Here is a 13,035-nt window from a genome sequence, read left to right as displayed (position 1 = left end):
GTAGGAAGAATAAACTAAGGTAAATGATGGCTTGATTTTGATTGCTTCTACATGATACAAAACAGCTGACCAACTCCCTAAAGAAATTAATATGACGTTTAATGTCTGGAGGTTAGAGGGTTAGACACTTAAGTGATTCAGTATCTGTGACAAATAACTAGTGGTTATTCATAATACACAATTTCAGACATTCATATTTTAATCCCATGAAACTTAGTGTAAGTCTTTCATTATAACATATTACACTACTGTCATCATCTGGATGGAGGATGACTAATCTGGGACTCGTATAGAACATATTTTCATCTACTCTCTCTGTAAAATTGGTGTGGCGTGTAATTTTTTTTTCCATTCTTAAGATTCAGTAAATTATCATAAATTTCCTAATTTAAAATAATCTCTTAATTAGAGTCTAATAGTTTAGTCCTTGTTGTTTTTGGTAGGAAATATTAATTGCATTTTTTTCTTATTTTAAAAATGTCATTCAGGGGCGCTTGGGTGGCTCAGTGGGTTAAGCCTCTGCTTTCAGCTCAGGTCATGGTATCAGGGTCTTGGGATTGAGCCCCGCAAGGGGCTCTCTGCTCAGCAGGGAGCCTGCTTCCCTCTCTCTCTCTCTGCCTGCCTCTCTGCCTGCTTGTGATCTTTCTCTGTCAAATAACTAAATAAAATCTTTTTAAAAAATGTCATTTTGTTAATTTGGAGTTCTGTTTTTATGGGTACTCCATTATGTGTATCTCTTCACTCTTTCTTTCTTTCCATCTTCTTCCCGGCTAAGTGGGAAATAAAGTAGGCAATACTCTTCTGTATTCATAGCCAAAACCCAATAATCTGTAGAAGTTGAAATCCTTTTGTAAAACCCATCTTTCACCCCAAAGTTTGTATGAACCTGGATTATGAGGTATTTTGAATTCTATTTCTCACCAAGAAAAGTTCATAGAAAAATCATATGAAAAAATGTTGAAAGATAAATCATCCTTATAATTGCATTATATGATCTTACCATGTTTAGGTTTCTCTCTTTTCCCTCAGAGGATTTTTGTTTCTATTTCCTTGACCTATTTAGTATCCTATCTCAGTCAAGGAAATACATTTTCTTCTTGGACTATTTAATTTTCACATCCTTTACCATGAAAAAAATACTGCGTGTGCATATATGTGTATTTTTATTTGTATGATAACTAAGATTTATATCCTAATCTATACCTTATCCTCTATCCTATTGAACAGAGGACTTCTAAGTTCTAAAAAGTATAACTTACTTTAGACACTACATTTAACTCTTAGAAGAAGCAATTTTCTAATGACTTTAATGATTTAATAATTTTAGACATGCTGAATAGATTATTCTCTTTTCATAGGAGAGAAAGAACAGAGCAAATGGAGTACTAGCTTTCCTGATATAAAAGTGTTGTTATTATGGCACTGTATGTCCTAGACCAATAAAATATTTCCCTATGTGATTAAAGAGAGAGAGGTGATAAATGAGGTTGATGATAAAGTGAAGGAAACTCTCTTTAAGAAATTCTTATTGTGATCTATTCTAAACTCTACTCATAAAGTCAAAAACTTTACATTTTCCATCTAACAAATTTTATCTGATGGCTGCTAATACTTTGAACCCTTCCCCCATTACCATTATTACCACAGCCAAAATGTGTTTATATGTGAGCAGGAGGGAGGGAGGGAAGAGAAAGTAAGAAAAATAAGATAAATGCTTGTTTCTGTGGAGGTCTGAGAGCATCTTGATTCTTTTGAGGAACTTAAAATAAGCTATATCTTGATAACATTCTGATGAACATATATCACTCCATCTTGGACAGATGGAAGTTATAAGATTTTTACCTGAGAGGACCAAGTGGTGAAATGGCTCACTTGAAAGTCAGTAGTAAAGAGGAGAAGGAAATTCAGAAATGTAAGCTTCTGGATCTTCAAGTAAAAAGGATTGTGAGGGAATAAATTTCTTAAGATACTCTGTGCCAGTCTTCTACTTTTGATTCTTCTCTTAGATTAATTAGGGTCCCCAGATTTATCTCTTCCTACTCTTCCCTTTTCTATTAACTTAAAGTAGGGGTAGAAAATAGGTGTTTAATTTTTTATAATTTTTTAAAATTTATTTTTTTCTCACCATAGCACATATCCTCCCCAATGCCCATCACCCAGCCACCCCATCCCCCCCCCCCCCAAGCAACCCTCAGTTTGTTTCCTGAGATTAAGAGTCTCTTATGGTTTGTCTCCCTCTCTGGTTTCATCTTGTTTCATTTTTCCTTCTCTTCCCCTATGATCCTGTCTTGTTTCCCAAATTCCTCATTTCAATGAGATCACATGATAGTTATCTTTCTCTGACTGGCTCATTTCGTTTAGCATAGTACCCTCTAGTTCCATCCACATCATTGAAAATGGCAAGAGGAAGTAGGCATTTATGTTGGATGGGTAGACACTCTTACTTCCATAACTGTATGGCCTTAATTTTCAGGTGATCTCTTCTGTCCTATTCACAAGAGATAATAAAGACCTTTGGAAAATATGTCCTTATAATAATAATGTTAATGGTTATTATTTAATGAACATTTAATACCAGATACTACTCTAATATATATTAACTCACTTAGATATTAACAGAAAAGGAAAAAAATGGGACAAGATTATTAGCCCCTCTAATGGTGTAATTATGTTAACAAACATTTTTACTGCTTTACATATGTAACACTCTAAAGTATTTTTATGGACATGATCTTTCTTGATCTTCTTTAAAATCCTAACAAGTAGGCATGGCAGTTCTTCTGTTTATTCTCTAGCGAAGGAAGCTAAGGCTGGCAAGTGGAGTGACTTGTCCGCTGTTGTTTCATAAGTTTTAGCACTGAGAGTGGAACCCTGATTTATGACTCCATGTCACATGAACTACTCTAGCTGTAGAACACCTGAAATGCCCAGAGTTGACTGTTTAAAGCTTGTTTGGGTGTGTTATAAGAAATCTGAGTTAGTGGAATTCAATACCATCCAAGGATTAAAAAAAAAAAATGTAGAATGATGGTGAGCTAATAAGTGGTATCCATCTCAAGAATCATAAAGCTCATCAGATTCCTTAATCTGCTGGTACCCAGTTAAGGCCTTTGCCTTATGCCTGATCTAGAGTTCCTGGACAAGCCAGCCTGATGGTTGGGTGAGTCATTTATATTTATTAATCATATTTAATTAATTTAATTTCATAAGAGCAATATTTCTGAATGTGTTCCATTCTCCTATTTTAGTCTCAGCAAGCTCTCCTAGGTTAAAAAATTATCAGGCAGTCAGGAAACATACACAACCAGCAGGCATGGCCAGATGGTGGTAAATGTAGAGAAAAATAAAAGTGACAGGAAGTAAGAAGAAAACAATAAGGATTGATGCATTCTCCTGCTATAAACCTGAACCAGAGGTGAGGGTTTGCTCTCTGCAATCTTCAGCAGGCAGGATGAATGAACCAAAGCATCTGCTCCCTAAAGTGAGCCTTCTCCTTTCCTCTGCCTCCTCGGTAGGACTCTGAACATAATCCAGAAAAGCTGTTGAAGGATAGCATGCTTACCTCGTTGTAATGTTTCAGGATGTGTGTTTTTGTAGTCATTTCTGTTCATTGGATGACTCCTTTGAAAGATGAGTTTAATGTGTTGGGGAAAATATTGACCCCGGAATCAAGAAAGAATTGGTTTTAAGATCTGTCTCCATGGTGGGATTTTAGGCATGCCAGTTACTTGCCTTCATTCTAAATTATGTATCAAGTGAAGTAGATGAAAGTGAACTTTAATATACATTTGAGTGAGAAAAAAATGGAGTTTCAAGTAAAGTGGAAGCTAAGACAATTCGTGTTTGAAATGTTTTAAACCTTTCTTGGATGAAAGGTAATCAGACTATAGGAGATTGCTTTTAGTCTAAAAAGAAAAATGTATTTTGTTGACATAATTTTTGAAAGATTGGTTAATGCTTACCACATGCCAGTCATTGTCCTGGATGCTTAGCTTCTTCTATGTTAAGACCACATTTTTATTTCCAAAGTACATCGTTTTTGGAAGGACAGTCTTGGTTATAGTTGACAGTACTTCTTTGCCCCAAGATTGTGTAGCAAAGCTGTAACCTGATATGAGAGAACTTTCCAGGGCTTTCATAATGTTGTAAGGGTAGGCTCAAGCCCAATGAACTTTACCGATCTCTCACATCCTGCACAAGGGAAAGGATACAAGGCTGACCTCTGGAGTCTGAGGCCATTTTTAGTGACAGATCACTATCTTACCGTGTAGAGCAAAGCATTCTCATCAGATGAAGCTCTAAACTGAATGGCTTTCTAGTGCTCCTAATTGCTTCGCATTTCCCTGTGTATATGTTGCACACCTCTCTTGGTTTGAGTTCCCCTAAACAGGCCCCAAGACAAAGAATTGGATGCAGGTTTTTGGGGGCGGGAGTGGAGAGTGGATGAAACCAAGAAGCATGAGTAAGAGAGCAGAGAAAGTGTGATAGGGTCAGGGATACCGTGAAGGCTGTGCTGGTAAGCAGCTGATCTCACTCAGCAGCTAGAGCTCAGTCCTGCTGAGGAATAGTATAGAATGTGCTTCAGAATTATTCCACAAGTATTTCTTCACCATCTCCAGTCCCTCTCTGTGAGTCATTCTGGGGGTTCCCTGAGTCCCTCTCTCCTGGGACCAGAGCTCTTGGGACTGAAGTAAAGAGACACAGGGAATTTAACCAGAAACTCGGATTCTACAGTGAGTTTCCATGATAACTACAGGGGAATTCAGAGAGGAGCTGAGAGCATAAGGGACAGGGCATGAGGAGTATCTGTTTAAAATCTTGCTGTGTCTTCAAATACATGTAAAAATAAGTTTACACAGTAGGAATATGGATTTTTATAGTATCTTTCCGTGGTTATACCAAATTAATGTTTAGTGAAGAAAGGTCACTAACTTTATACAGAAAGTAAGTAATAAAATGAGAGTTTCATAAGAAGCGGTGAGAATATATTTCCTTGGATATTATTATCTTTCAGAGCTATTTTTGTATAATTCACAAGTAATTTTGTTCTGTCACAAGAATCTTAAAACTACATCTGCCAAAGTATTCATTTATTCCTTCAACCAGCATTTACTATATTGTTGGTAGAGCTTCAAATATTCAGAAACTATAATTCTTGTCATTAAGAAGTCTGTATTCTACTGAGCAGTTAGACATAAATACTTACAATGCAGCATAAAAGCCAAATTTATATGTTGTAGGAACACAGAAAACAGATTAATGAAGAGAGCATATATAAATGATTTTTTGTCATATATATTTTTTTAAAGATTTTGTTTATTTATTAGAGAGAGAAAGAGATCATGAGAATGGGGAAGGCCAAAGAGAGAAGCAGACTCCCTGCTGAACAGGGAGCCCGATACGGGGGCTCCAGGATTATGACCTGAGCTGAAGGCAGTCGCTTAACCAACTGAGCCACCCAGGTGCCCTTTTTGTTATATTTTTAAAATTTCTATATATGGAGTTGTTTTCTGGCCAGAAATGTGATATACCAAGTGTTAATACAACATTTGATATTAGATCTGAATTTGAACCCAAACCTAGCACACTTGCTGTGTAGACTGTACATGCTTCTTTAACGTCTGAGTCTCAGTGATCTGGAAATCAGGAAAATACCTCCTATATACAGTTCTTACAGTGGTTAGAAGAGAACAGTATTTATGGTTCAGGCTCTTGGGAGGAATGGAGCCCATGCTAGCTACATTTCTGCTCACTGTGTTGCATTTTGTGCATTCGAGGGAATTTGTGGAAAGCAGAGACATTCCATAGTCAGTGCATACTCTTTGGCCCATACCCATTAATCTAGGATTTGAGGCATCCTCTGTAGATAACAGAATAGTTATAATATCCTTCTTTCATGCATGTCTCTATTTTCAGGATACAGAAAGGAATCATAATAGTGTTTTTCTTCTAATTCATAGTTGTGTGTTGTCCACTTCAGTATTATATGTGTTCTTTTATCTTAAGTCAGGGAGAAAAGACCTCAGTGACCTTTGAATGATCAGAGCTAATAATGCCTCCATAGGAGGTGAGAGAATCTGTGGCTCAGTATACCCCATGTGGCATGACTTGTGGTTTACATCAAAGGATTGTCATATCCTTTTGTATCCTTTCTGAATCAGATGTGAATTTAAGGTTCTGTGGCAATTAATGGAGATTTATCTCCATGGTTTGTTAAACTATCAGCAGCTAAGATTCTGGGTTTCCCCAGGACATCTTTGGTAATATAAAAACATGAGTTCCTTGCCTACCCTTTCTCTGACTCATGTTTTGCTGAAAGGTAAGTAGAAGAAATAGAGATGCTGTGAGTGAATTGAAACAGCAGCATGAAATTCGGGGCTGTGCCCTAGGAAATAGGCTTGCTGTATCCAAGAAGCAAAACCTTGTCCCCCAAGTCATACGTGAATTTGAGAGGAACCAGTCTGGTTAGGTCCATGTAGGCTATTTTAAAATTGTAGAAATGTTCACTTCTTTATTTGTTCTTTAAACAAATCAGTGGAAGGAAAGCTCTCTGCCAGGGACTAGAGATATACAATATGACTTTTAGCCCATCCCCAGGGAACTTTGGTCTTTCCCCTTCATCTTTTTTTTTTTTTTTAACATTTTATTTATTTATCTGACAGAGATCACAAGTAGGCAGAGAGTCTGGCAGAGAGAGAGAGAGAGAGAGAGAGGAGGAAGCAGGCTCCCTGCTGAGCAGAGAGCCCAATGTGGGACTCGATCCCAGGACCCTGAGATCATGACCTGAGCCAAAGGCAGAGGTTTAACCCACTGAACCACCCAGGCACCCCTTCCCCTCATCTTTAAGAAGATATGCTGCCACCCGTCTTGAAAAGTTGCTTTGGAAATGAAATGAGGCACCAAAATGCCTGTCTAACACAAGGTAGTCACATGATGTTAGGGGCTTCTGTTCTCCTTTCCACACTCAACTTTTGTCATCCTCTCAGCAAGATAAGCATCCAGGCTCTCGTCTCATGGGCATGGTTCCCTTAAAATTTTTTCCTTTCTTGGCACATCACAGCATTTCATCTCGAGTCTCCTTCGTGACTTTGCCTACTTGTTTTGCACCTTAATGTCAGTGCTCCCCAGGCCTTGGCTTGCAGCTCTGCTGGAGATTTCCTCCACTCTCATGGTTTTGATGACCATCCATATATGAGAGATGACCTCACCTACATTTCCAGATCTGAACAACTCTGAGATACACAATTCTATCCAACTGCTGGACATTTCTACTTGGATATCCTACTCCCATCAGTCTCTTCATGTACAAAATGAATACCTACCATTTCCCTCCAGTTTGGCCTCCTGTCATCCCCATTGCAGTGCAGAATATGGCCAGTGGGTGCCCAAGACTGTGTATGGGAGCCAACCCTTCCAAATCCGGCCATTGCAATTTCCTTCCACTTTACTTCCTTAATATCTTTTACATCCTTTCTATTCTCTTTGTTTAAAAAAAAAAAGATTTTATGTATTTATTTGACAGAAAGGAAGGGAGGGAGGGAGAGGGCACAAGCCAGGAAGAAGGGTAGAGGGAGAAGCAGACTCCCCAGTGAGCAGGGAGCCTGACATGGGGCTCAGTCCAGGAACCCTGTGATCATGACCCGAGCCGAAGGCACACACTTAACCGACTGAGCCACCCAGGTGCCTCTGTCTTTGTTTTCATTATATGTTTGTGTTCAGTCCCTGCTTCAGACAGGATTCATTGTGTTTACAAGCGACAGAATCCCATTCAAATGTTGCTGAAGGAAAATAAAGGGGTTTGTAGTAAGGGCATAGAGACTAAAGGCAGGAAATAGAGCTGGGCCTAGCGAGGGGCTGAAACCAGGAACTGGAGAGTCACTTGCTCAGCCTCTGTATCCACATTGTATCTTATCCTTGCCGCTCTAGCTGCATGCACCCTCTTCCTTCTTTCTCTTTGAGATCTTCCGCTGGTGTTTTGTTATCGTTCATACCTGGCCGTACCCTGCCACATAACCTTAAATGTCCCTCTGAGTTTCAGCATCCACAGTCAGTTGAATGGAGTTGTCTCAAGTCTTATTCCTAAGAGGGAAGCATCAAGGTGGACCAGGTCTGTGAGGCCAGGGGCTGGGCAACACTGTGGGAAGAGACTCAGGATTTTTCTGCCTTAAATCTCACCTCCCTCAGTCTATTCTTATCTCTGCCTGTGACCCTTCTGAAACAAAGTCAGATCCTATCCCTTCTTGACTTAAAATCATTATTGGTTCCTGCAGCTCTCAGCAGAGCTCAAAATCTAGATCCCCTTGTGTACTGACTTTGGTCCATTTTGCGCTGCCCTATGTCCAGCCACTTCCCACACGCTCTGCCTCATGCTATATGGAACATCCTGTACTTCTGCTGATGATTAAAACTAATCCAGGCCTCAGTGCCTTCAAACATACCATTCTCCCAAGCCAAAATATCCACCTTACCCTAAAAGACCTCCAAACTCAGGTCACATGCCATCATCCTACATCCCTGGGCTAATTTATGTGATCATCTGTAGCCCTCTGAGTAGATATTTGTCTTAAGTTATTATGCTTAATCTAACTGAAGATTTATCCCCCCCGCCAGGAGCATTGTATGGAGCATAGTAAAATGCTCTCCTTGAAGTTCTTCCCAGCCAGCTAGATTTTTCATATTACTGTTTTGTTTTGCTTTCATTTTGATTATAGTCAGGGTCATAGCCTTGGTGTTATGATTGGAACTGTCTTGGTCTGACTATGTGAGTGTCGTCTTAACTATTTTGCAGTTACAGCTTTAGGAAAACAAAAGCTACAGCATTCAAGATTTGAGAACAGGATCTTTCAAAACTACTCTCAAATAAGTACTGACCTTTAGAATTAGTGACAAACTGTAACAGCATTTCTAATAATTTATAATACTGGACAGAAGCTCTTTTAGGGTTTAGTTTGAGTGTCAACACTGAAGATCCATGACAATTCTGCTAGTCCGATCTCTTGGTTCCTTCTTCCTCAGGGCAACTGAAGAGCTAAGTTAGTGACTTCTATCCAAGTTCGTGATTATGCTTCCTGTGACTGATAGAATTGCAGGATTTCAAATGCTATTAAGCTGCTCAGTGCAGAGACAAATAGTCTGATGACATGTCATTCATGGCAGGGAGAAAAATGAACAGTGTCTCTTGCTGGAACATCTTCATTTATTTTGATAAGATTATTTTGAACTTGGCAGATTAAAATGTACAGAACTAAATATAAGGTGCACCTATTTCCACTTCTGGAAAAACACATAGTCCCAGAAAATACAAAATGTATAAAGTAGATTGAACTGGGCAGTTTTAACTTCAGTTTCCTGCACAGAATTAAGAGCCTCCTCCTGGATTCTTCTAATAATCTTCTTCAACTTCCTTAAGGCCCTCTCCTTAGCCACTTATCACTAATATGTTTGAGAAATTTAATCATGTATCTAAGACTATTTGCAAGGACTAAATTTAGCCCCTAGGCATGTTTTCTTCAAAAAGCGCAGAATCTTCGCATTTATTCCGTTTTTACATTATAGTCCAGATTTCAAGGGAACCATATTGCCTCTTAGAGTGTATGTGTCCTCTCTTGTCCCCCACATTCCTTGCTCCTCCCCGTGGTTGAGCTCTATCAGGGCTTTTGATGTTGTCCCGTCTGCCCTAAGAAATATTCTACTTAGAACTCTCCCCATATATATCCTGTTCAGGGCTGGGTCAAGAGGAGGGCAGACAATTAGACTGGTCTGGCTTTGGAAATGGAAGTATAGTGCAGTCATTACAACAGTAGCTGTGGACATTTGTAAAATGTTCAGTTTCATTTTTTTTTCTACCTCCAAGACCTTTATTTCTCTCTCTCTCTCTCTCTCTCTCTCTCTCACACACACACACACACACACACACACACATATATATATATATTTTTTTTTTTTGAGGCTAAATGGATGAGACTGCCATTTTTCAATACCTTACTATCACTTTTATCAGCTAAGAGGGGAGTGTGTGGCAGTTGACTTTGGAATCAGACAGACCTATTTAATAATGTGGTTAAGATTAAACCACATTTAAGGTATTCTGATGTGACTAACTCATAGCAGCATATTATTTATTACATTATTACTATATTTGGCATCAGACAGACCTGGTGTCAGATTTTGTTGCTTCCTGACCAGTTGTGCTGCCTTCAGTGACTTGTAGCCACTCTGAATCTCAGCTTCCTTATTTGCCAGTGGGGTGTAACCTGCCTCTTGGGGTGGCTGTGGTTTCTGGCATTCTTACCCGTCTCGTGAGTGGCACTGCCACCTGTCCAGCTTGTTCCAAAGTATAGGAATCATCTTTGGATGATTTTCTTTATTTTTACTCCCCACGTCCCATTCTCCAGTAAGTAAGCTCCAAAACCATGATTCCCAAACTGTAACAGGTACGAGACACTTCTCACAGGTAGAGGTGCGAGATATCTTAAATTTGTGAGGGAAACCCTGATATGCTCAGACGACTACTATTAGGTAGTCTGTACCTTAAGAAGCAGAACAATTAGGTATTTCTTTTGGCTTAGGGGTGAAAAAAAATTACTGGGACACAAAGGGCTTCATGAGTCAAGAAAGTCTGAGAACTTCGGCTCCGTCCTGTTTCCTTCTCCTTATCTTTATCTTCCCTACTACCAGCCATCCTAGCTATCATTGCCTCTCGCTCAGTTACTGCAGTAGCCAGTCTCCTCACTGATCTTCCTGTTGCCATGTTTACCCTCCATAAGCCAGTTGCCACAGAGCGCTCAGAACGGCATTTGAAAAACACAAAGATCTTAACTCTCCATTACCGAAAAACTTCTAGTAGCTTTCCACCACCCTTCAAGTCAACCTGGCTCTTTGCCATGGTCCATAGACTCTGCCCATCTGGCCCCTCTTTGGTCCACCATCCTCTTCTCCTGCCCCCTCTCCCCACCATTCCGTAGGTCTTAGCCACACCATGTTTTTTGTTGTTGTTGTTGTTTTTTCTTTTCTTTCATCTGTTTCTCAGAATCTCCAACTTTGCGGTTGCTTTTCTTTCTGGCTGGGAAGATATTCCTCTAGATCTTCCCTGTGGCTGGTTCCTTGTTGCTTGTGTCTGAATGTCACCACCTCAGCTAGGCCTTGATCCTATTTGAAAAGAGCCACATCCTTTCATTCATATCACTGCATTTCTTTTCTTCATAGTATTTATGGCTGCCTAAAATTATCCTGTTTTACTTGTTCATTAAGCTCTATGAGAGGAGAGCCCTCATCCGCCTTGTTCCTTCTGAAGTGCCCAGCACACAATAGGTGCTCAGAAAATACTGGTTGTATTGGAAATACAGATGAATGCTAGTTCTAGTTTCCCTACTTCAGAACCAGATGATGTCATTGATGATTATTTGCACATTGCTGCTTTTTTATCATAAAGTTTTGCTGAAATTTTGGAAGATGGGAAATTAAGTGTTTGTTGGGGTTATTTTAGGCATTGGATCATTTGTTCATCTTCAATAGTCAGGAAAAGAAATGTGGTCATATTGGGCTTTACCTTTATCTGAAGTGCCTGACTTTTCCAAATCCTTAGTAAACTGATTAAAAAAATGGAGAAAGAAAAAAAAATCCCTTTTCTTCCCTCTTAACCTGAGTCTCTGTAGATTGGCAAGCATCACAGTTGGAGAAGTATTGGAGTAATATACAGTAAAATCAGAATCACCCTTGTGTGCCACTCATTTCATTAAATCTCAGAGCTGAAACCAGCATGGAAGAAAGAAGTTGATATAGCCTGTGGGTTTATCCTGTCACCTGTTCTAGGAAATGCATGAACTCGATTGCCAAATTATATCGTGCAGGGTCTGTTTGTAGTTCAGTGAGATGAAGCTTTTTCAGTAAAGGAAAGAAGGGAATAGCTACATGAGTAACAAAATGAGGACTTTACTAATTAACCTCAGTAAAATGGCAATATCATAATAAGATAGTATTATATACAACAGACTGAAACTAGTAATATTTTCCTAATTAGGACAAAATGCAAACAAGGAAATTTGGACAAGCATTTATAATTGTAGGTGTTCATATTCTGGCTGTTTGTTTTGTGGGAGAGTATTTCTTTCACTGGTCTTTATAGAGTTCACTTCTAGCTTACTAATTGTTTGCTAAGAATTTAAAGTTCAGTTGAAAATTTGAAATGTTTCCTGATAGAAACTGTATGTTAAGGTGGTACACAGATTTCTTTATGCTTTATTGTGTCTGAAATATTGAAACAATCTTATCGTTGCTGTTACAGGAAAACTTCCAAGCTATAACTGGAGATTCCAAGTGTTTTTCCCTCAACCCCAGAATTCCCAGGTGGGCGTAGAATCAAAAAGCACAGATGCTCAGGGGACTCAGGGTTCTCAAGGTGCAGGTGTGTGTGTAGGTAGGTGCCAGACCCCTACTGGTAGGCGAAGGGGCTCAGGAGAGGTGGAGTGGCCACAGCAAAAGCAACCGCAAGTCAGCTGTAGTGATGAGAACTCTGGTCATAGTAGGAAGTTCCTTTTGCCCCGGGTGGGGGAAGAAGGAAGTTTAGATGTTGCTTGCATGCTTGTGACAACAACTTCGAGATGAAGCGGGCAAAAGATCATTCCTGTATATCAGTTGTTTGTAAGTTGTATGTGCATAATTATTCCTCATGTGGATATATTGATCGATAATTCAGATGATTTCTAAAATCAGAAAAGCTCAAATGACTAGGGCTTCTCAGCATGAATCATATAGTAAGGCAGTTTATGTTTCCACATGTTCCTTAGAAAGCCAACTTGTGCACTAATTTGATTATTCAGATTATATTGTTAACTTATTTTGCATGTGTATACTGTTTCAGCAACCAGAAAAAATGTCAGTTAGCTGGTTATTTTGATGGTAGAGTATGAATCAAAGGGCTTGCCGGATGAAGATTGATCTCATAAAGCACAGGAAAGCACTTTTTCCCATTTTGCTATCTTTTTTCCTTCAATAAATGATAGACTATACCCTTGAAGTTGAGTCAGTCATGTAGTG

At 39.2% G+C, this 13,035-nt stretch overlaps 1 protein-coding gene across 1 annotated transcript in view; it reads left to right on the top strand.

Annotated features, from left to right (window-relative positions):
* Nucleotides 1-13,035, top strand: part of SLC2A13 (solute carrier family 2 member 13) — a gene marked incomplete at its 3' end in the record, with an annotated part of 373,708 nt that overhangs the window by 170,837 nt on the left and 189,836 nt on the right. The window lies entirely within an intron of this gene.

The sequence above is a fragment of the Martes martes genome (assembly GCF_963455335.1).
Source record: "Martes martes genome assembly, chromosome: 8".
Classification (NCBI taxonomy): domain Eukaryota; kingdom Metazoa; phylum Chordata; class Mammalia; order Carnivora; family Mustelidae; genus Martes; species Martes martes.
This window is presented reverse-complemented; position numbering and strand designations above follow the sequence as displayed.